This window comes from Thermobia domestica, chromosome 15 (genome assembly GCF_964235325.1).
Source record: "Thermobia domestica chromosome 15, izTheDome1.hap1.1, whole genome shotgun sequence".
NCBI classification, from domain to species: domain Eukaryota; kingdom Metazoa; phylum Arthropoda; class Insecta; order Zygentoma; family Lepismatidae; genus Thermobia; species Thermobia domestica.
The window spans coordinates 125,578,611-125,603,408 of record NC_137468.1 but is presented as its reverse complement, the minus strand read 5'-3'; positions in this window follow the sequence as shown (position 1 = coordinate 125,603,408).

Sequence of the window (24,798 nt, the reverse complement as noted above, 5' to 3'; positions counted from 1 at the left end):
ATTTCATTTTACACATGTTAAGAACAAGCATAATTTTTTATGATTGATTGCTTTAGTTGATTATTTTTTCTTTTTTTCTTTCACAGAATGAGCAACGAAACCCCGAAGAGCAAAACTTCAAAAAGGGATGAAAACGAAAGTGAATTCTAAATCGAAAGATCAACACAAAGCTGCCTCTTAAGATTGTAAGCTGTGGAAAAAATGAGAAATATACACCCAGAACAGTATTTCTAACTTGTGATCAACGTGGACGTCACAGGCGGCATCACAGAAAGGATTCACCAAGTGATATTGAACATGTTTTAGCTCGCGTCAAGTAATTGCCTCGCCACAAGAGCCATTATTCCCGCAAGAAAAACGGCAACAAAAAATACGTGACAATATTCCATTCGAAAGTGTTGGTGGTCGATATTTGGGAAATATTTCAGAACTAATTAAGTAACCGAACTGACGTAAATTCCTAGCTATTTGCAACTTAAGATTTGTTCTATTCAATAGGGCAATAGAAGAGATGGAAGATGAAATAGAAAGGAAAGGAGTGTTTCAAAGATGAGGCAGGCTCTTGTTGATCGTTAATTGCGTAGGAAAAAAATTAATGAACAGAAGAGATAAATTATCAGATGTCTACAACTAAAAAGAGTGTCACCATGTGGGACTAAAGGTGTGTTTGGTAAGTAAACAGACTGTAGCTTATCATTAGTTTGCGACACATTTTAGAATAAAATTAAAGAACAGAATCGTAAATTTTCAGATATATCCAATTGTAAAGTAAGTCCATTATCTAAGTCGAAAGTAGTGCTTGGAACATTAGGCGGACTGTTCAAATGGGAAATAGAGAACAAACTTAAAAATGCTTGATCGAACATAATTCTCAAAATCGTCATAAACATTTGAAAAGTGAGTTAAGAAAAAAATCGTGAGGTGTTGGTAAGCTGTAACTGAGTTTGGTGGTCGTTAGTTACTGATATATTTATGAATAAAATGAAAGAACAGAATTGTAGTAAATGTTTGAAATTTACAATTAAATTCTTGTCGTTCAATATTGCGAAGTGTCTGTCTGTATGATGAAGCACACTCTCGCTAATCTTTAGTTAATAAATTCAATAGGGCGCAGGAATGTTTATAAGCCGAAGTATTTTTTGGTGATCGTTATTTTCCAAGATATATAAAAATTAAAGGAAGCAACGGAATTTTCGTAAATTCTGAAATACATTTACTTTTAAAAAGTAAATGTATTTAGAATTATGAAGTAAGTTTTTCGGAGATGAAGTATAAATTAAAGAAATAAATGAGCATTTAATGACACAAAGAAATTATTTTCATTTGTCAGCTATTTACAATTGGTGAGTTCACTCAGAAAGTGGAAAGGAGTGTATGGAAGATGAGCAGACTCTTGATCATTGGTAGTTACTCACATATGTAGGAATAAAATCATTCAGCTAAACTGTCGTAAATTGCCAATGTTTACAATTAAGAAGTGGGTCCACTAAGTAGGGCGAAAGGTGGGTTTCATACCCAAGCAGACTCTTAGTGATTGTTCGTTACTTAACAAAATGAAATGAAATACGTATTTGAGTTTTGTCCCACGTTATGCTGATACTGAACAAATTTAAAATAAAATGAAAAAATTGAATTGACGGTAATTAAGAGAAATTTGAAGTTGAAACCTCAGTCCAATACCTTAGCCAAAAGGCGTGCTTGGTATCTGAAGCAGACTCTTAGCGTTCGCTAGTTTAGGACATAATTCGGAAGAAAATGAAAAAAAATTCTCAGAAATTTATAATTGAAAAACGAAAAAATTGAAATGTGTGTATATTAATGTAGTGCAAGAATAAGTAAATTCTCGATAATCGTTAGTTGTCGACTTTTTTAAAAATGAAATGAAAACGCGCAATTGCCGTAAATTGTCACACCTTTGAAATTGAAAGGTGAGGTTATTCAGTATGGCGAAGAAACTGTTACAAAGATGATTCAATCTCTCGCCAATCTTTAGTTGGTGATATTCATAAGGATAAAATGTATCGAAACGGAATTGTAAAATGTTAGACATTTTTAATTGAATACTTTTTAAATTCAGTAGTTCGAAAGCAAGTTTGGAGTCGAAGTATACTATTTGTGATCGTTAGTTTCTTACATATTTAACAATCGAAGGAAGGAACGCTATTGTAGTACTTTGTAAGACATTTACACTTGAAACGTCAATCTATTTAGCAGGACAAAATAAGTTTTTCGGAGTTTAAGCAAAATCTCGCTGAACGTTAGTTATCTACATATATATGAGAATTAAATGGGATAACCGAATTTTCTTAATTTGACAGATATTTACAATTGGTCAGTAAGGACATTCAGTACGTTGAGTGGACTGTTTCAAAGATGAAACAGACTCTCGCTATTCTTTATTTATGGGATATATGAGTATAAAATGTATGAACATCAATGTATATTGTTTCACATTCCCAATTGAAAAGTTATTAAATTCAATAGGGCGAAAGGAATGTTGGGAAGTCGAGTTAAATTCTTTGTGATCGTTAGTTTCTGACACATTTAAGAATCAAAGGAAGGAACGGAATTTTAGTACATTGCAAGATATTTACAATTGAAAAATGAATCAGTTTAGCAGGAGGAGAGAGGTGTTTCTTACATCAAGAAAAATCGGGCTGAACGTTACTTACATATTTACAAATTAAATGAGAGAACGGTGGTGTCGTAATTTTTCAGATATTTACAATTGATAAGTCAGTTCATGCAATAAGGCGAAAAGTGTCTTTGGAAGATAAAGCTGTCTCTTGTTGATCTTTAGTAAGTGACAGAAGTGTCGTAAATTTTCAAATGTTTACAATTTAAATGTGTGTCAATTGAGAAGGCCAAGGTGTGTTTGCTACATAAGCGGACTCAAGCTGATTGTCGTGTTCTGAGCTATTTTAGAGTAAAATGAAAGAATGGGATTCACGAATATTATCAGGTATTTAGAAATAAAATATGCCCATTTACTAAGGCGAAATGTGTGGTTGGAAGCTGATGCGGACTGTTTGCATTCGCTAATTTACAACATATTTAAGAGTAAAATAAAAAATATTTCTAATATATTTACAATTAACAAATGAATTCAATCAACAAAGCGAAAGGAATAAGAAGCTGAAACAGAATCTTGCTCGGCGTAGGTTACTGACATATTTAATAACGGATAGAATAAAATGATAGAACGGAACTGAAGGAAATTTGTCAGATGTTTACAATATTGTTAAAGCATTTGATAAAGCGAAAGGGGTGTTTGTAAGATAAGCAAACTCCTGCTAATCCTTATTTTGCGACATATTTCTGATCTAAATGAATTAATGGAATTGTCGATAATTGTCGCTATTCACAATTGAAAACTTTTCCTATTCAGTAGGGCAAGGGAAGAGTTGAGGAATTAATACAGAATATCGTTGCCGTTAGTTACTGATATATTTAAGTTCAAGTGAAAGGACTGAAATGTCGTACTTTATCTGTCACTTACAATTAAAATGTGAGCCAATTTAGTAGTTCCAAGGGAGTGTTTGGAAGCTGAAATACATTCCTGCTAATCGTTAGTGTTCGAGATATGTAAGAATGATATGTAAGTACGGGATTATAAATTGTTATACTATTTCAATTCAAAAGTTACTAAATTCAGTAGGGCGAAGTAGTGTTTGGAAGTCATAGTAAATTCTTGGTGATCGCTTCTTTAGTAGTGTTTGGAAGTCGAAGTAAATTCTTGGGGATCGCTTGTTTGTGACATGATACAAAACAAAATGAAGGAACCTTATTCTGTTTCACATATGCCCGTATTTTTATTTAGTGTTTTTATGGTGTTTCGGTAATTGTATTCTCCGATAAACTTGTCATATAATATTGTCATTTATTGTATCATAATGCGTAGTTACTCTCTTGAATCGTTTGGATCGTTCAATAACCTGGTAAAATGGTCAATATTTTATGTGTTTCGTTTTATACAATGGCTTTGTACACAGAGAATAAACAGGATAAAGTATTGACTGTTTCACCATGTTATTCAGCTCGAATTTATATTTTCACTCCGAATATCAATACCGAAACAATGAATGATGTTGCTTTCCTTGCACTTTATTGAATTCAGAATTTGCAAAAATGTTCCTTGATTAGTAAAATAGCACCGATGTCCTTAGTTATAATATACAAGTAATGAAAACAACTTGTAATTTGAATCAAAAAAGGTGGTTGTTTTTCTGAACAATTACGTACATCCTTCTTCACCCTCCGTAAATATGTTGCAATTGTTTTTCGATACCACAGTACTGTGTTTTGTGCAAACAATCTTGATGCATTTTGTAAAGTTGCGCGAACTTTTCTCTTTTTTTCTCTCGGGCAAAAGTGACATCTCACCTGAGATGGAGACGTTCTTATTATGTCATCGTCTGCAAACCTCTTTAGTTGAACAGTTGGATCCAAGCATTTCAAGAAGCTCGACAGTGTGTATTTGATACCCACAGGACTTTGTTTCTGTTTTTCAATTTTAGGCAAAAGCAATATTTTCAATAACGACGGGAGGAATATTCTGCGCCTGTCCTTTCTCTGTAACTCCCACTCGGGGAATTTTGTCACCCAAAGTGCGAAAGCATTTATAGCGTCAATGTCTAACATATTGGAGAAAATTGTCATAGGCCATCGCTTGGTTTTCCTTTTGGTAGAACACTCTCTTCACATTTTGTCGATTGTATTCACATAACTTTTAAATTGGAAATGCTTAACACTTTACATTTCAATGTAAATGAAACAGAATTTACGACTATTCCATTTTTCCATTTGGTGTTAAATAAGCAATTAACAAACCTTCATCAAGAGTCGGAATCATCATCGACACGCTTCTTTCGCCCTTCTGAAAAATTTTGTATTGCAAATGTGAATATCTTACAATGAACGTCAATTCCGTTCCATCAGTTAATTCGCCCTATTGAATTCAATAACTTTGCAACTCAAAATAATTAACAATTTACATTTGAGTTGTAATGAAACAGAATTTACAATTCCATTTTTTCGTTTTATAAGGAACTAGAAAAAGTTCATCAAGAATTTTTTTTATCTTCGACACGCTGTCGTGATTTGTCGTATTTTTTTAGTTATTTATAATAGAATAGCGGGTCAACTTAGTAAAGCCAAAGGAGTGTTGGGAATATGAAGCTGGCTCTTCTTGATCGTTAGTTTCAAAGGGAAAAATGAACAGAAGGGTCGTAAATTGTCATAAGTTTAGAATTTTTAAAAAAGTGTCTTTGATTAGGATGAAAGGTGTACTGCGTACATAAGAAGACTCTAGCTGATCGGTTTTCTCGAAATATTTTAGATTAAAATGAAACAACGGAATTGTCCTAAATTGTCAGGTATCTACGGTCGTAAACTGAGGTCACACGTATTGCGAATGGAGTGTTCAAAGATGAAGCAGACTGTTGCTAATCGTTAGTTCCTGAATAAAATGTATGTAAGCAATTTTAAATTGTGGTAAAAGGAATCCTATTAAAAGGACAAAAGAAGCGTGTCGAAGATGAATCAGACTCTTGATGAATATTTTTAATTGCTTCTTTAGGACTAAATGGAAAAATGGAATTTTCATGAATACTGTTTAATTACAATTGATATGTAAATTGGTAAATATTTAAAATTTAGAAGTTATTTAATTCAATAGGGCGAATATAATGAATTAACAGAATAGTCGTACATTGTTTGGTATTGACAGTTGGAAAATGAACCCTTTTAGTAGGAAGAAAGAAGCGTGTCGAAGATGAAGCAACGCAGATCGGAATTGTCGTTAATTGTAAGATATTCACATTTGATAAAAGAATCATTTTAGGACGAAAGAAGGGTGTCGAAAATGATTCAATTCTTTGTGAAGGTTTTATTAATTGCTTGATTAAGACTGAATGAAAGAATGGAATAGTGGTAAATTCTGTTTCATTAAGAATTGAAAAGTTATTAAATTCAATAGGGTGAATAAAATAAATTAACGGAACTCTTGATGAATGTTGACTAATTACTTATTTAAGACTAAATGGAAGAATGGAATAGTATATTCTGTTTCATTTTCGATAGAAGTGTGGGTGTGTTAAGTAGGGATAAAGGAGTTCGGTAGTTGAAGTATATTCTTACTAATGGGTAGTAGTAGATATATTGAACAAAAAAATGTAAGAAAAACCGTACCAAGTAAATTGTTAACCATATTCAATGAAAAGTATAAAATTCAATATGGCAAAAGTAGTATTTGGAAGACAAAGTAAACATTTGCTGATCGTTTATTCTCAAATATTTAAAAATAAAATGAAAGAACGTATTTGTCGTACATTGTAGCTATTTACAGTTGAAAAGTGAATCTATTTAGGATGACGAAAATAGTAATCGAACATGAAGGAGACTCTCGCTGATCGTTTGTAAATTGCATGTTTAAGATTCAATGAAAGAATGGAATTTTTGGTATTTGTCAAATATTTACAATTGTTAAATGAGTTCATTCATTAAGGCGGAAGTGTGTTTTTAGATGAAGCACTCTTGTTCGTCGTTAGTTAAGTAGTACATGTTGTACGTAAAATATGTTTATAATTAAAAAGAGAGTCAATCGAGAGGGACGACATGTGTGTTTGGTATATAAGAAGACTCTAAATCTGTGTAAATGTTTCTTAGGTACATATTTAAGAATTTAATGATCACAGAATTGTCGTAATTTGTCGGATATTTACAATTAGTAAGTGAGATCATTTAGTAAGGCGAAATAAGTGTTTGGAAGGTGAAGCAGTCGTTTGTTGATCGTTAATTGCTTACATTTTTAGCAATAAAATGTTTCAGCGGGTGCGTCGTAAATTGTCACGATTTTACAATGAAGAAGTGAATCCACTTAGTAGGGCAAATGGTTTGTTTCGTAAATAAGTAGACTCCTGGTTAATATTAGTTACTGAACAATTTTAGAATAAGATGAAATAATGGAAGTGACGTTAATTATCAGTTGTTTAGATTTGAAATGTGAGTGCATTTACCAATCAGAAAAGCGTGCTTTTAGGCTGATCCAGACTGTTGGCGTTAGGCAGATTAAGACATAATTAAGAATATAATAAAAACATTTCTGAGATAATTATGATTGATAAAACAGTCCACTTAGCAAAGAAAAAGGAGTAATTGGAAGCTTTAACTGAGTCTTGCATTACGTTTCTTGCTGACATATCTGGGAATAAAGTATGTAATTGACGTAAACTGTCAGTATCAACAATAGTTAAGTGTGCCAGTTCAGTAAAGCCAAAGCAGTGTTTGGAATTGAAGCTGGCTCTTGCTGAATGTTAGTTAGCGAAATATTTAACAATAAATAGAAATAACGAAATTGTCATAATTTGTCAGTTATTTACAATTCATACGTGCGTCTATTACTTCGGGCCAAAGAATGTTTGGAAGCATAAGTTGATTCTCTCTAATGGGTAGTTTTCGCCATCTTTAAGAATGAAAGGAAAGTTTGCAATTGTCGTAAATTGTCGATATTTACAATTGAAAAGTAAGGTCATTTTTCCTGGTCGTTAATTACTTACATATTTAAAAATAAAATGAAGAAACGGAATAGATGTAAATTGTTAGAAATTTATAATAGTGAATTCGGTGCATTCAGTATATCCAAAGCATTGTTTGGGAAATGAAGTTTGCCATGCTAATCGATAGTTACTGAAATAGTTAAAAATAAAATGAAATCACGGAATTGTCTCATTTTGCCAGATGTTTACAATTGAAATGTGAGTATATTATGTAGGGGACTGTTTAGAAGCTAAAGTAGAATCTCGCTAATGGGTTTTTGCGACATTTTTAAGAATGAAATGAAAGAGTGGAATTGTCGTAACTTGTCAGAAGTTTATAATTGAAAACTGAGGCCATTCAGTAAATATAAGGGGCTGTTATGCTGAAACAGACTCGTTAATCGTTAGTTGCTAACATATTTAAGGATGAAATGTAGAACGGAGCTGTAAATTCATAGACATGTTGAATTGGAAAGTTATTAAATTCAATCGGGCGAAAGGAGTGTTTGGAAACCGAAGTAAACTCTCGGTGATCGTTAGTTTCCGACTAATAAAAGGAAGTAACGGAATTGCCGTACATTGTAAGGTATTACCAGCTGACAAAGTGGATCTATTAAGCAGGAGGAATGAAGTGTTCTGGGAACGATGCAAATTTCGCTGTATGTAAGATTTAAGAATTAAATGAGGGAATCGAATGTCGTAATTTGTCAGACATTTACAATTGGTATGTGAGTTCAATCAGTATAGGGAAAAGAGTGTCTGGAAGATGAAGCAGTGTCTTGTTCATCGTTAGTAACTGACATGTGTAGGAATAAAGTGAATGAACGAAAGTATAGTACATTGCCACGTGTTTACAATTAAAAGATGTGTCCATTGAGTATTGTGGAAAGTGTGGTAAGTAATTAAACGGACTCAAATTGATGTTCTGCTAAATAGAATCTGTAAATATCTTATAATGTACGTCAATATAGTTCATCATTTTATTTTTAATATGTCAGGATCAAGCGAGAAACATACCTTGTTTCATCCTAAATACACGACCATCACAGCACTGTTGAATGTGTCCTCCCTGGACGTCAAAACATGTTTGTACACGGAGTTCCATATTGTGAAAAGCCCGATGTAGAGTCTCCGATGTGATCTCATAACTCGCATTCTCAATGTTTCGCAACTCTTGCAGTGATCGTGGATTGTTTCTGTAGACACAACCTTTAAGAAAACCTCATAAGAAGAAATCAGGTGGTTTGAAATCCGGGGATCTTGGTGGCCATAATCCTTTGGAGATTATCCTGCGGAAGCTGATACAGACTGATGGTGTTCGGTAGTTTACATTTTACATTAGTTAAGTGGCTCAACTCAGTAAAGCCAAGGCACTGTTTGGAAGATAAAGCTGGATCCTGCTAATCGTTTTTAGTGAAATGTTTAAGAATAAAATGAAATATATTTATTGTCGGAATTTGTCAGATATTTACAATTAAAATGTAAGGTCGTGCAGTATGGCGAAGAGGCTGTTTCCTAAATCAAGCACGATCTCCTTAATCTTTAATTGCTGATATACTTGAGAATAAAATGTGTGAACGGAATTGTCATTTGTTAGACACTTTCAACTGAAAAGTTATTATATTTAATAGTTCAAAAGGAAAGATTGATAGTCGAAGTAAACTCTTAGTGATCGTTAGTTTCTGACATATGTTACAATCAAAGGAAGGAACAGAATTGTAGTACATTGTAGGATTTTTTAAGTTGAAAAGTGAATCTATTTAACAGGACGAAAGAAGCTATTCCGAAATCAGAAAAATCTTGCTTAACGTTAGGTGGATACATGTTTAGAAATTTAATGAGATAACGGAATTATTATAATTGCCAGATATTTACAATTGATGCCATTTGAGAGATATTTGAAATGTGAGGTCATATAGTACAGTGGAAGGGCTATTTCAAGGATGAAGCAGGCTTTCGCTAACCTTTAGTTAGTTATACTTAAAAATAATGTATGAACGTTACTATAAATTGCTAGACATGTTCATATGGAAAGTAACTAAACTCAATAGGGCGAAAGGAAAGTGTGGAAGTCGAAGTAAACTCCTGGTAATCTCTAGTTTTTGACATATTTAAGAATCATAGCAATGAACAAAATTGTAGAACATGTAAGATATTTACAGAGATATTTACCAGAACAAAAAAAGTTATTCGAGGGTGAAGCATACGTTACAAGCTGTCATCGCTGAACGTTACATAGGTAGATATTTAGGAATTAAATGACAGAAGGGATTTGTCGTAATTTGACACATATTTACTGCTGGTTTCAGTAAGGCGAAATGAGTGGTTGGAAGATAAAGCCGTCTCTTGATCGTTAGTAACTGACATATTCAGGAATGAAATTGAATTAACGCGAGTGTCATAAATTGTCACATGTATACAATTAGAAACAGTTCTATTCACTAGGACTAAAGGTGTGTTTGGTATATATGCCGAGTCAAGCTGAGCAATTTTGGAATAAAATAAATCAAATTGGCGCAAATAAATAGATATTTAGATTGAAAACGGAGTCCATTCACTAATGCGAAATTTGTGCTTACAAGCTCATGCGGACTGAGTGTATATCACTTTTCAATTGTATATATCTGACAATTTACGACAATTTCGTTAACTCATTTCATTCTTAAAAATGTCGACAACTATTGTTTAGAGAGAATATACTTAATTCCAAACACTCCATGCCCCAGCAATTAGATTAACATCTGATTTGTAAATATCTGACAAATTACGACAATTCAGTTATTTCATTTTATTCATAAAGATTTCAATGGATCTTTACTGAATCAACAAGAGCCAGCGCTATTTTCCAAACGCTCCTTTGGCTTTACCGAATGTCCCACTTACTATCATAAATATCTCACAATTTACCACAATTACGTTTTTTCATTTATTCCAATGATGCCAGTAACAAACGACCAGCAAGATTCCGCTACTGCTTCTTAGCTCTCGCTTTGATCTTTTCAGTTAACTCACTTTACAAAATTAAAAGTATGACAATGTTCGACAATTACGTTCTTTGAATTTATTTTAAGTATGGCTTCAACTAGGAATTGCAATAGTACGCATGAGGTTCCATACACTACTTTCGTTTTAGTGAATTAACTCACTCTTCAATTGTATATATGTGGCAATTTACGAAAATTCCGCTCTTTAGTTCATTCTAAAATATGACGATTAGGTAGAGTCTGCTTATGTACCAATCATACCTTTCCTCCTACTCCATGAACTATTTCGTTTATTGTAAAAGTGTGTCACTTTAGGACATTTTCCTTCATTCATTTTTTCCTACACATATTAAGTACTACAGACTAAAAAAACAATGCTTCCATTTCCAAACACTCCTTTCGCCTTACTGACGAAATCACCAATTGCAAATATGTTACAGATTAAGTAAAATTCCTTGTCTAATGTAATAAATAATATGTAACTAACTATCGTTCAACGAGATTTTCTTCCTTTCCGAAAGACGTGTATCGTTGTGCTAAATCTATTGACTTTTCAACTGTAAATATCTTTCAATGTACGACAAATCCCCCCTTCCCTTGATTTTTAAATTTGTCGAAAACTAACGGTCCCCAAGAGTTTATTTCGGCTATCTAAAGCTATTTTCGCCCTATCGACTTTAATACTTTTGAATACTAAATGAACAATTTAGGATTCCGTTCATACATTTTATTTAGAAGTATGTCAGCAACTAGCGATTAGCGGGAGTGTTCATCTTAGAAACAATCAGTTCGCCATACTGAACGACATCACTTTTCAGTTTTAAATATGTGACATACGTCAACTCAGTACTTTCGTTTCATTCTTAAATATGTCGATAACTACCTATTAGCGAGGAACTCCTAAAGCTTCCAAACACTCCTCGGCCCTAGCTAATAGACTCACATTTCAATTTTTAATACCTGAAAAATTACAGTTAGGTGATTTTGACAATTTTAGAGAATTATGTTCTTTCAATTCAAGTATGCCTTTAGCTGGCCATTTGAACAGTCCGCCCGCAGTTCCAAGCATTACTTTCGCCTTAGTGAATAGACTCATTTTCCATTTGTATATAACGTACAATTCACAAAAATTCATTTCTTTCACTTGATTTTAAAATATGTTCCAAACTACCGATCAGATAGATTCTGCTTATGTACACTCCGCATCAAAAATTCGACAGCTAACACGGTACAGCTAGGCCACTCAATATACACCTTCTTATCCCATAATCGTGTCTGGTAAAAAGACAACCTCTCTTTCCTTCTTTGTTCTCTCCCATACTAAAATTACCTAACAATATGAACGCAATTCTAATATCAAACTACACATGTATTAGTATTGATGAAATGAAATACAATACCGAGACGAAACGATATTCATAAGTTGATTTATTGACAAACTGAAGCACATACAATGAGAAATTGAAACCAATGGATGACTATTAAGCAGAGGTTGAAAAATGTGCAGGAACAGAAAGACAAAGAAGGCGAGGAAACAGATAAAAGGGAGAACAGATAAAAAAGTGGAATTTTAAACTTAGTAAGAAAACAACCTAACATTAGAAAGTTCCGTTGCCAGAAATCAAATAGTAATATAAAAATAACTTTGTTTTTATATATTTTTTCATGACTCTTCTAATATATAGAGGCTGCTTGAAACAATCATTAAGTGTTTTCCATAAAGGATAGCATACTCGATTTCCAGTAGAATAGTAGAACTCACAGATATATCAAAGATAATGTCATAAGTTTAACACACATGCTTTGTTTCCGCGTGGTTCGGTTGTAAATTCGGTACGGTTCATTGGACGTACTGCTGCAAACCACATTCTAATAAACCCAGTAGGTAGCGTAGGTCATATGTTCCATTCTAGGCTACTAAAGGAAAGTGAAAAAAATAAAAAAAAGGAAGAAAGAAGAAAAGATAAAATTGAATGAATGCTATTTTCCTGATAAATTTTTATCAGAAATATCCTACATTAAGAGTTCAGATCGTATCAAAATGAAAAGTTACAATTGTTCAAATAAAAACCTAGATGTTCCTTACAGACCTTGCATGTTTCAAATTTCAACATTAATAAATCACATTGAATTAAAGGATGGAAACATTTTTTTCGAAATACTATGAATAAAATTTTGTTTTCAAATAACCAAAGAGGTTACCATTACACGATCAATTGCTTGAGTCAAACCATCTCTAACAATTGCTATAATGTTTCTTTGTGAGAACGATAACATAAAAAGAGTTTACTGCAAATCACTGAAGTGTTTTGAATATCTGGCAAATCCCTGCCCTTTCCCAACCAACATCCGTCAATGGTCTCTATCATGATAAAGGTGTTTGCCTCTACATTCTCAAGCATTGTATGCCTAATATGAGAAATCGATCTTAATCTATCACTTTGTAAAAAATGCAATTTTGGTGTGAGCAGGATTCGAACCTATGTCTGACAGCTTTATTAATCCTAAGTGCATTACGTTACCGCTACGCTATCATGCCACCTAAAACCAGAACCGAAATATTACTTACTTTAGCCTAGATCTTGACAAGGATCAAGCTTCTTCTTGTAAGGTTATTTGCACCTAAGAGCACAACGAACTTCATTTATTCGATTACCTAGAGAGAAATTAGTGCCCATTAGTAAAGGAAACCAATTTCAATCCAGGAAAAATTACAGAAATAAAAAGATTTTATGAATTGATTTCGCCCTGCAAGTACAAAAGTACCCGAATAATAATAATGATACTACTACTACTACTACTACTACTACTACTACTACTATTAATAATAATAATAATAATAATAATAATAATAATAATAATAATAATAATAATAATAATTATTATTATTATTATTATTATATTTATTATTTTATTATTATTATTATTACCATCATTTGACCGCTTTGCTGGGTTAAATATAGAAAAAATAGTAATATGCTCCGTTATTAAGTCACTTTTTCTATTACCAATGCGCTCTTTGATATCGGCCGTTTTCGAAGAGATTTATATTTCCCGCGTTGAGGAACACGGCATCTTCAGTGTCATTGTTCATATTAGCCACTCGGAAAACTATTAATTCGACATTGATTTTGATTATATTGATCATTTTTATATTTCTAACCCTGCTCCATGTTGCGGGCTGATTTGGATTTAAACGGCATCAGATGTGTCACTGTTCATCTCAGCGACTCTAAAACGTTATACATTCGATCCTTCCTCCTTGAAAATTTGATGGAGAAAGATCCCGTGGTTCAAGAGTTTATAGGTTTTATTTATTTTTATATATCTTACCCCTCCTTTTCCCCCAAGTTTTACCCTTAAAATATGACGAAAACCACTCCAGGCTAGGTCTTGCCGGATCCGAATCCCAGATCCGAATCTCGGATGCGAACCTCAGATTCGGATCTCGGACCTGGATCCGGATCTCGGATCTGGATCCAAAATTTGATCTTAGATCTTGATTTGTATCCAAACCTACATCTGAAATTGTGATGATAAAATTGAACATCGAAAATTCGTTAAAACTTTTTTTAGGATTCACTGATATAGTAGGCTGCTGTGCTTTTAAATATTTCCATAACACTTTTGGGTTACCTTTGTTCTTTATTTTATTTTAACCTTGCAATATATACATGTTGCACTTTCTGTCGAAGTCTCTTTAGTAAAATGTTTCTCAGTTTGATTTCTTCCCATTTCAGAGTATAGTGAACTGTCTGAAAACTGTAGTAAATGGTAAGAAATTATTCTGTTTAGCTCCTCTTCGAAACTTAATGTTAGCTTCACATTGAAAATGTTTATTTAATTCTTAGAAAATAAACTTTCTTCTTTTCTCATATACAAATGAAATATATTTTAGATAATGCCCTTCTAATCGCCAGGATAGTAGACAAAACAGACTCTTTATTAATAGTTGTTTCTGACTCACGAGTCCAACCACCAACAAATGTAATAATGAATATCTTTCACTTCGAAGGTATATACGAAAAAAAATATGGACTGGTTGGCGTGGAACAACAGTAGATTTTTAAACATACACACGAGAATTTCAGGAGAGCGATATGGTTGTGTTTGTTGTATGACTTTATTACCTAACTTATGGCTTGCCCTTCTGAGGTCGAATGTTTGTTGAAGGAGTAAATATAAATTAGATTTCTGTTATTTTTCTTCACCCTCCTGGTTTCTTTAATCATGCATTGCAGGACGTAACCAAAACATATCCATGCATCGTATCATTGAAGCGTTTTGTGTTTTGTATATTAAAGTGTTCAAAAATATTTAACATATTTGCATTTGTTCATATGATCTCAGGTTCAATTCTCGGTGGGAACATACATGAGAAAATTGAAAGCTGAAACAATATGAAAATAGTATATAGAAGACAGGAAATTGATATTAAAACTTTAGCTATCTATTGGGACTGTAAGGCTGTAGTTAAATTAACCCACACGTTTCGTGAAGATATATTACGTCGATATTGTTTATTTACTATAAGCTATCAGATACATCCTCAGAGGCCATTTTACACTGTAGTAATCAACAGATGAAAACATTGGAAAAGGAATGAAAGGAAGGTCTCCAGAGCCTTAGATCAAGGTACTAACCTAGTATTTGCCCAGTATAACGGAGGAACAACCCTGGAAAATCCTCAGTCAGGATGGCTGGTCTCCGAATTCGAATCCGGTATTATCCAATTGCGAAGCAAGAATCCTAACAAGTAGCCTGAGCTCGTTCCGTATTATTATTATTATTATTTAATTAACGTAATGTTTGAAAATTAGTGCAAATTAAACCGTACTTTCTTTATTGCTGATTTTATAGTTAATAAGCCTACATGAGACATCAGTCCCCCATTAAGAAAGAATACTAGAACTGGAATTCAGGAAGCGGGGTTGAAGAGATTAATAAGGATGAGCAAACTATGTACGATGCAAAAACTGAGTAATTATCACTTCGTCACAGATATATTCACTTACATACGTCAATTAATATTTCTCTGATACAGTGCACTCTTACTGTCTATAGTGCGAGGAAAATGGCCCGCTTCTGTAAATGAACACACTAAGCACGTGCGTATAGGCGCAATGTCCGTGCAAAGAAACATAGGTAAAACTAAAAAAAAGAATAGGGTAAGCGAGGGGAAAATGATAAACCGCCCTTCAACTTAAAACAAAACTAAAAGTAACTAAACTTAGAGCTACGAAAGACGCGAGGCGAGTTTTATTGAAAAGATTGTTTTTCCTTAGTGATTAGTTTTGCTAACTATAAACATGAATTAAAAAGAAAAAAGTAACTAGCTCTGAGTTTCCCAAACTAGTTGAAAAGAAAATATTGGATAAAATTTAATTATAAAGAAGCCATCTATTATAATTAAAAGAAACTAAATTCTTGGCACGACAGTCCTTTGGTTCCTACCAGCGGGCTTACGTTGAAAGTGGGGATGTGTAGTCAACGTATCGACACCCGAAGTCCCTAATGCCGGCTTTCTAGACTGCAGTCCGCTACCTCTTACTTAAGATAACTCCCCAATTGTCCTCACGATGCTGGGTCAACATCCAAATTGTTGAGTGCCTCTTCGGGAATTTTACCCATGACCACGGGCACCTAAGGCACGCTCTCTATCTTCTATAGACGAAAAGCTATAGTTACCCACATTGTCTAATAAAGAAATAAGTTCTGATTCTCTAATAGCTGCTGATGGTGATAGTCAAGGTTCACCGAAGCATGATCCCAAACCCAAACTGAGATATTGATGTCAGTGGAATGCCTGAAAACTCATTGTGGGTAAGTGAATTGCCCACTTGTCAAGATGAAGGGCGATGATGATGTGAAATACGGGGCTGTCAGAGGTACTATTTATGATAACTGCATTTATAATATTCTGTGTTGCCGTGAACCCTCTTCAGGAACAAAACTGTTAATCTTAGCTTTGAAAATGTTACATAAGCAGTTTTATTGTATCATTAGGTTGCATTAGAATTATCGGGTTTATTTTAACGTTTAACTTTTACATCTCTTCTGATTTACGAATATTTAAATCGCGATTATTCCCTTAAGGTCAATTAGTGATATTTTAAATCATTTCGAACCAACTTTATATATGGTTAGTCTTGTTATATGGGAATAATTGAGACCAGATGCTGTCTACAAGCAAAGTCCAAAAGAACCTCCTGATAAACCACGTCTTTCAGCAAGGTGAATTGTGGCAATCCGATACCCACATGAGGAAATCTTCGGTTCAGTGTGAAAGCTTCCATAAGAATCAGCACTCTAATCAGTGAAATGTGCTTTGCTAATTTTTATTCAATGTGAAAGTACCTAACTTTATTGCTAAAAAAGAAAAGGCATTTATTTCAAACAAGTCGCCATTACAGTTTTCGTATTTGAACACAACACTCATGAAAAGTCATGTTAAAGCGCAACTTGCCCCTGAAAAAGAATTCTGTTTTTAGTTTCTCGTGTTCCCCAAAGTACCGGTACATGCGGAATTAGTGCTCGCCTTCCGCTCGCATTACCTTGGTAAAACGGCTACGATCTTGGTACTAGCACTTGCTTCGGTGTCCAGATCTCAAATTTTATCTTTCAGCCTGATTCTATGTATGAATTCGAAATTTCAAATCTAGATAAAGGGCACCAAAATTCATAGTTTATACTCGTGCTCATATTGTGATTTCCTAAATAATTATTAAAATCTAATTGTAAGGTATACATTTGATATTTAGAACAGACTGAGCATGATAAATATACGTAAAACTTGTCGATACTTGTCTTAACTGTTTGTTTTCTTAACTGTCAATGAAATACGTGTATTGAGGAAGTTTAAATATTCGAGTTTTGTATTCCGGTTTCAAATATAAATATATATGTATTTCATCTCGGTCCTGCAACCGGGTGGACCTAGATTCGACATTCGAATTCTCATCCGGGTCAAAACAGATTGTTTTAGCAAGGCAAGCATTTGATCTTTAGTGTAGAAAGAAGGAGACAAATAAACTAGTCAATATCCGTCTTAATTTTCTGTTTTCTTCTTCACTGTCAGGACTTCGTGAAATTACTTTCGGTATTCAAGTTTATCACAATTTGGGTGGGATGTGGGTTTGGATAAGAATCAAGATCTGAGATTCGGATTTCGGATGCAAATCCGTATTTCGAACCCAGATCCGAGATCCGGATCCAAATCCGAGATTTGAGATCCGGGTAAAGATCCGAAATCCAAGATTCGGACCCAGATCCGAAATCCGAATCCAGATCCGAGATTCGAGATCCGAATCCAGATCCGAAATCCGAGATTCGGATCCAGATCCGAGATTCGAGATCCGGATCCAGATCCGAGATCCGGATCCAAATACGAGTTCCGGCCAGATCCGGATCCGGCCATCCCTACTCCTGGCTCGAAGTTCATCCATGTTGAAAATTTGATCTGTCCGGTGTTTTAAGAGTTATTAACTCATTATCATAATCACATTTATTTTTTTTGCATTGATTCATTTATATTCGTCTCCCTCCCCCTCTCTCTCTCTCTCTTGACGTTTCTCTATCCTGTCTTTGCATCTTTCACTTCTCCTGCTCACTCTCATTCACACACGCACTTCATGTCCGTGTGCATGTTCGAAAGTTAAAACGGAACAAGTGACCGATAGACCTGGTTTGGAAAATGTAATTAACTGGCTACTTCAGCGTCGAGTTTTCGTGCTCTGCGCTTAGCATCTCCAGTACTGGTCTTCTCTGAAGGAAATGCTCGTTAAACGCAAGTTAATAAGCAAAATATCTTTTTTATCATCCGGGTTACCGAATCTAAGTCAAATTACCGGGTCACTACGGCTTTGAGTCCTCGACCAAGTGATGGTCAATAAGCTAACCAACATCATCCGACTGACAATATGATCCGTTTGAGCTCTTGTGGGTTCATTCTATCTGTGCAAATTACGTTACATCTGCAAGAGATGAAAATGATGCTGGATGTTCGGAACAGAGAAATCTTCAGAAAAGACTAAAAATGGTATTTATTTATACTAGTTCGACAGAAGTGTGTTTCCATTCTTTAATACAATGTGATTTATTCATGTTGAAATTTGAAACATGCAAGGTCTGCTACATCTATAAGGAACAACCAGTTTTCGATTTGAGCAATTGCAACTTTTCATTGTGATACGGTTTAAACTCTTAATATAGGATACTTCTGATATAAATTTATGAGTAAAATAGCACTCATTCAATTTTATCTTTCATTCTTTCTTCCTTTTTCTTCTTTTTCTTTTTCACTTTGCACTAGTAGTCTGGAATGAAAGATATTACGTAAGCTACCTACTGGGTTTATTAGAATGTGGTTTGCAGCATTACTTCCAATGAACACTACCGAACGGAAACAAAGCATGTGTACTAAACTTTTGACATTATCTTAGAGGTGACTGTGAGATCTACAGTCCTACTGGAAATTGAGTATGCCATCCTTTATGAAAAAGACTTAATGAATGCTTTAAGCATGCTTTATATATTCGAAGAGTCCTGGAAAATATATATAGAAGCAAACGTACTTTCTATTATACTGTTGGATTTCTGGTGACGGAACTTTCTAATGTTAGGTTGTCTTCTTACTAAGTTTAAAATTCCACATTTTTAACTGTTCTCACTCTCGTTTCTTCTCTCGCTTTCACATACTCTCTCTCTGCTTCATTTCTAAACCTCTGTGTAATAGACATCCATTGGTTTCAATTTTACATTGAATGTGTTTCAGTTTCTCCCTAAATCAACTTATGAATCTCGTTTCCTCTCGGTTTTGTTATTTCATTTAATCGATACTAATACATGTGAAGTTAGAAATTAGAATTGCGTTCATGTTTTATCTAATTTTAGTATGGGAGAGAAGAAAGGAGGAGAGAGAGGAGTTTCTTTACCAGACACGATTATGGGATAAGAAGGTATATTGGGTGTCCTAGCTTCACGGCTTTAGCTGACGCAATTTTCTTGATGCTTAATGTACCGAACACACCTTTGTCCTACTCGATGGTCACTGTTTTTAATTGTAAACACGTGACTACTGACGATCATTCGTTCATCGTTTTATTCGTACGTAACTAACGACTAACCAGAACCCGTCACATCTTCGAAAAAGTCCTTATTGATAATATCTGACATGTTACGACAATTCCGACCTTTCCTTTAATATTATATATGCATTAAAAAACGTTCAGTCTGCCTCATCTTCGAGACACTTCCTTCGCCCTGCTAAATAAAATCACTTTTCTCAAGTTACATACAAATCATTAGTTACGTAGAAATAAAATGACGCACAGAAGGGTGGAAAATTTTCACATGTTTACAAGTAAAAACAGAGTCCATCTAATCGGACGAAAGGTGTGTTGGTACTTAAGCAGACTTCGTGATCTGTAGTTTACGACCTATTCTAGAAAGGAATGAAAGAAAGGAATAGTCGTAAAATGTCAGGTATATAGGATTGAAATGTAAGTTAATTCACTAACGCCTAAGTAGTGTTTGGAACTTGTTTACAATTGCATTCCTCCATATGTCAATTACTAACGATCAAGAGACGGCTTTATCTTCCAACCACTCGTTTCGCCTTACTGAAACAACTCACCAGTAGTAAATATCTGACAAATAACGACAAATCCCTTCTGTCGTTTAATTCCTAAATATGTACCTATGTAACGTTCAGCGATACTAAGCTTATAACGTTTGCTTCACCCTCAAATAACTTCTTTTGTACTGGTAGATAGATTCACTCTTTAACTGTAAATATCACAATGTACTACAATTCTGTTCATTGCTATGATTCTTACATGTTATTCCTAAGTATAACTATCCTTAGGTTAGCGAAAGCCTGCTTCATCTTTAAAATAGCCCTTTTACCTGACATTTCAAATATCTCTCAAATGACTTCAATTGTAAATATCTGGCAATTACAATAATTTCGTTATCTCATTTGATTTCTAAACATGTAGCCACCTAACGTTAAGCGAGATTTTTTTGATTTGGGAATAGCTTCTTTCGTTGTGTAAAATAGATTCACTTTTCAACGTTAAAAATCCTGCAATGTACTACAATTCTTTTCCTTACTTTGATTGTTACATATGTCAGAAACTAACGATCACCAAGAGTTTACTTCGACTATCAATCTTTCCTTTCGAACTATTAAATTTAATAACTTTTCAGTTGAAAGTGTCAATTTCGTTCAAACATTCTATTCTCAAGTATGTCAGCAACTAAAGATTAAGGAGATCGTGCTTGATCTTGGAAATAACTTCTTCACCATACTGAACAACCTTTCTTTTCAATTGTAAATATCTGTCAAATTCCGACAATAAAGATATTTCATTTCATTCTTATACATTTCACTAAAAACGATTAGCAAGACCCAGCTTTAACTTCCAAACACAGGCTTGGCTTTACTGAGTTGAGCCACTTAACTATTGTAAATATGTAATCTAGCGAACGCCATCAGTCTACACCAGCTTCCGCAGAATAATCTCCAAAGGATTAAAGGCGCCGAGATCCACTGATTTGAACCACCTGATCAGTTCTTATAGGGTTTTCTTAAAGGTTGTGTCTACAGAAACAATCCACGATCACTGCAAGAGTTGCGAAACAACATTGAGAATGCGAGTTATGAGATCACATCGGAGACTCTACATCCGACATTTCCCAATATGGAACACCATGTACAAACATTATTTGACGTCCAGGGAGGATTCTTTCAACACGTGCTGTGATGTTCGTGTATTCAGGATGAAACAAGGTATGTGTATTGTGAATTTTATTTTCCTATGTATATTTGTTCGGAAATTAAAACGTTTATTCGGGTTCAAAAGCTAGTGGGACGTACTGTATTTAAGAATCAAATGTTAGTTCAAAATGGAAAATTGTTAGGCGTAAGAATTGTAAAGCTATTAAATTCAATACGGGGAAAGGAGTGTTTGGAAAACGAAGTGAACTGTTTTTTTCTCGCTTGATCCTGACATATTAAAAATAAAATGTTGGACTATATTGTACATTGTAAGATATTTACAGATTCTATTTAGCAGAACATCAATTTGAGTCCGTTTATGTACTTACCACACCTTTCACAATACTCAATGGACTTATCTCTTAATTGTAAACATGTGGCAATGTACTACACTTCCGTTCATTCACTTTATTTTTACACATGTCAGTTACTAACGATCAACAAGACATTGCTTCATCTTGCAGACACTCTTTTCGCTATACTGATTGAACTCACATACCAATTGTAAATGTCTGACAAATTACGACATTCGATTCCCTCATTTAATTCTTAAATATTACATACAGCGATATTTTGCATCGTTTCCAGAACACTTCATTTCTCCTGCTTAATAGATCCACTCTTCAACTGTTAATACCCTACAATGTACGGCAATTCCGTTCCTTTCTTTTATTACTCGGAAACTAACGATAACCAAGAGTTTACTGCGGTTTCCAAACACTCCTTTCGGCCGATTGAGTTTAATAACTTTTCAATTCAACTGTCTATGAATGTACAGTTCCGTTCTTACATTTGATCCTTAACCCTTTCACTGTGGAACGCGACGGAAAAAAAATTCCCTAACCTGCGAATGTCGATTATAGTCGACGTGCTAAAATTTGTCTGTATCTTGGTTTTGTCGATTGTAGTCGCCAAAGGTTTTCTGTGTGATTTCTATTGTTTATCGAAAACAATAGAACACAAAAAACAATGAACGGTACAACTTTGGCGACTACTCTCGACAAAGCCAAGATACGGACAAACAAATTTTAACACGTCGACTATACTCGACATTCGCATGTTAAGGAAATTTGGTTCTGTCGACAAAAGTCGACTTCCTCTGTGAAAGGGCTAAGTATGTTAGCAACTAACGATTAACGAGTCTGTTTCATCCTAACATTCCCTTCAATATACTGAATGGTCTCAGTTTTCAATTATAAACATCTGACAATTTACGACAATTCTACTCTTTCATTTCATTCTTAAATATGTCGCAACTACATATTAGCGAGATTCTACTCTAGCTTCTAAACACTCCCCTACGTAATATACTAAGATTTCAATTGTAAACATCTGACAAAATACGACAATTCGGTGATTTCATTTTATTCTTAACTATTTCAGTAACTATCGATTAGCATGTCAAAACCTCATCTCCCATACAATCCTTTAGCTATACTGAATGCACCAAATTCACTATTAGAAATATCTAAAAATTTACATCAATTCCTTTTTTTCATTTTATTTTTAAATATGTAATTAACGACCAGGAAGACTGTGGTATAGTTACCATACACTCTCTTTGCCTTGTTTAGTTTACGCGTATTTCAATGGTGAGAATATGGGAATTTTCGAGAATGGAAAATGAATATTAAAGCGACTGATTTATCTTCGAAACACGTCTTTCGTTGAGGTAAATGGATTCAGTTTCCAACTGTAAACATGTTACAATATACGACAATTCCGTTAGTCCATTTTAATTATAAATATGTCAGTATCGTGCGATCAGTAATAGTTCACTTCGCTTGCCAAACATTCCTAAGCCATATTCAATTTTATAGCTTTTCAATTGAGTTCGTCCAGCCATTTATAATCTCGTTCTCAGATTTCAATCTTAAATATGTCGACAACTACCGATTAGCAAAAATTTACTTCAACTTCCGAGCACCCCTCTGGCGCCACTGAATATAATCCCAATTCAATTTTAACTGGCACACAAATTACGACCTTTTCGTTTATCATATAATTTTATCGTAATTTACTATCAACGAGAGATTGCCTCATCTTCCAAACGCTTCTTTCGCCTTTGTGAATGAGCTCACTTACCAATTGTAAACAAACGATTAGCGTGTGTGTGCTTTATCTTTAAAAACTTCTTCCCATACTGTATCACCTCACTTTTAAATTATAAATATATGCTAATTTACGACAATTCCGTCCTTTCATTTGATTATTAAATATGTCTACTAGCGTGGATTAGAGAGAATCTACTTAACGTTCAAAACGGTCCAAGGAACTAGCAACTAGACTAGAATTTTTACTGTTAATAATTGACAAATTACGAACATTCCGATATTTCATTTTATTATTAAATATTTTTGTGACACGATAGGCAAGAGCCAAACCAAAATTCATCTTAAAAAACACGCCTTTCGCCTTACTCAATATCAATTTATTAATTGTAATATCTAACAAATTACGAGATATCCCTTCTCTGGTTTAATTCTTAAATATGTAACTATCTAGCGATCAGACAGCTTTTGCTTCATTTCCGAATCACTTTATTCGTCCTGCTAAATAGATTCACTATTTAACTGTTAATACCTTATAAAAACATTTAAGTTAGTTCCTTTTTTACTCAATTATTTCAGAAATTATCGATCACCAAGAGTTTAGTTCGGCTTAGAAACTATTCAGTTCAAAATGCCTAAGAATTTACAATTCCGTTCTAACATTTATTCCTAAGTATGTCTCCAACTAACGTTTCGCGAGAGTTGCATCTTCTCCGAAACAATTCCTTTGTCCTGCTAAATAGATTCACTTTTGAACTGTAAATATCTTACTGTGTTGGACAATTCCGTTACATCAGTTAAAATTAAATACCTAGAAAACAACCGATGAGCAAGAGTTCAGTTCGTCGTTGAAACACTCCTTTATTTGAATTAATAAATTTTCAGTTGATTATAACAATTTTCAATCCTTTTCTTACATTTCATTCTTAAATATGTGATGAACTACCTATTCCATTGGCACGAACAAGATGTACTTCAAGTTGCGAACACCACTTCGGCCCTACTAAATAGATTCTAATTTTAATTGAAAAGGACAGACAATTTATTTCCGTTTTTCCACTTGTACTTACGTATATTAGCAAATAATCATAATTATATTGTGTTTTAATTTAGCAATTTTCTTATGCCTTACTAGATAGAAAAATAAAAGGGGACTGTTTCATCTTAAAAACAGTGCATTCGCCATAACAGATGAAATCGCTTTCTAATTTTGGTTAATATACGACAATTTTCGATAATTCCGCTTCTTAATTAATATCATAAATATATCACAAATAACGACTAGCAGGAGTTTGTCTTATCTTTGAAACACTCCTTACAACCTACCGAAAGGAACATTTATTCGCTTGTAAATATCTGATAATTTACAACAATTCCATTCTATCAATTTATTCTCAAATACGTCAGTAACTAACTAACAGCAAGACTCATTTTCAGCTTCGAAATAT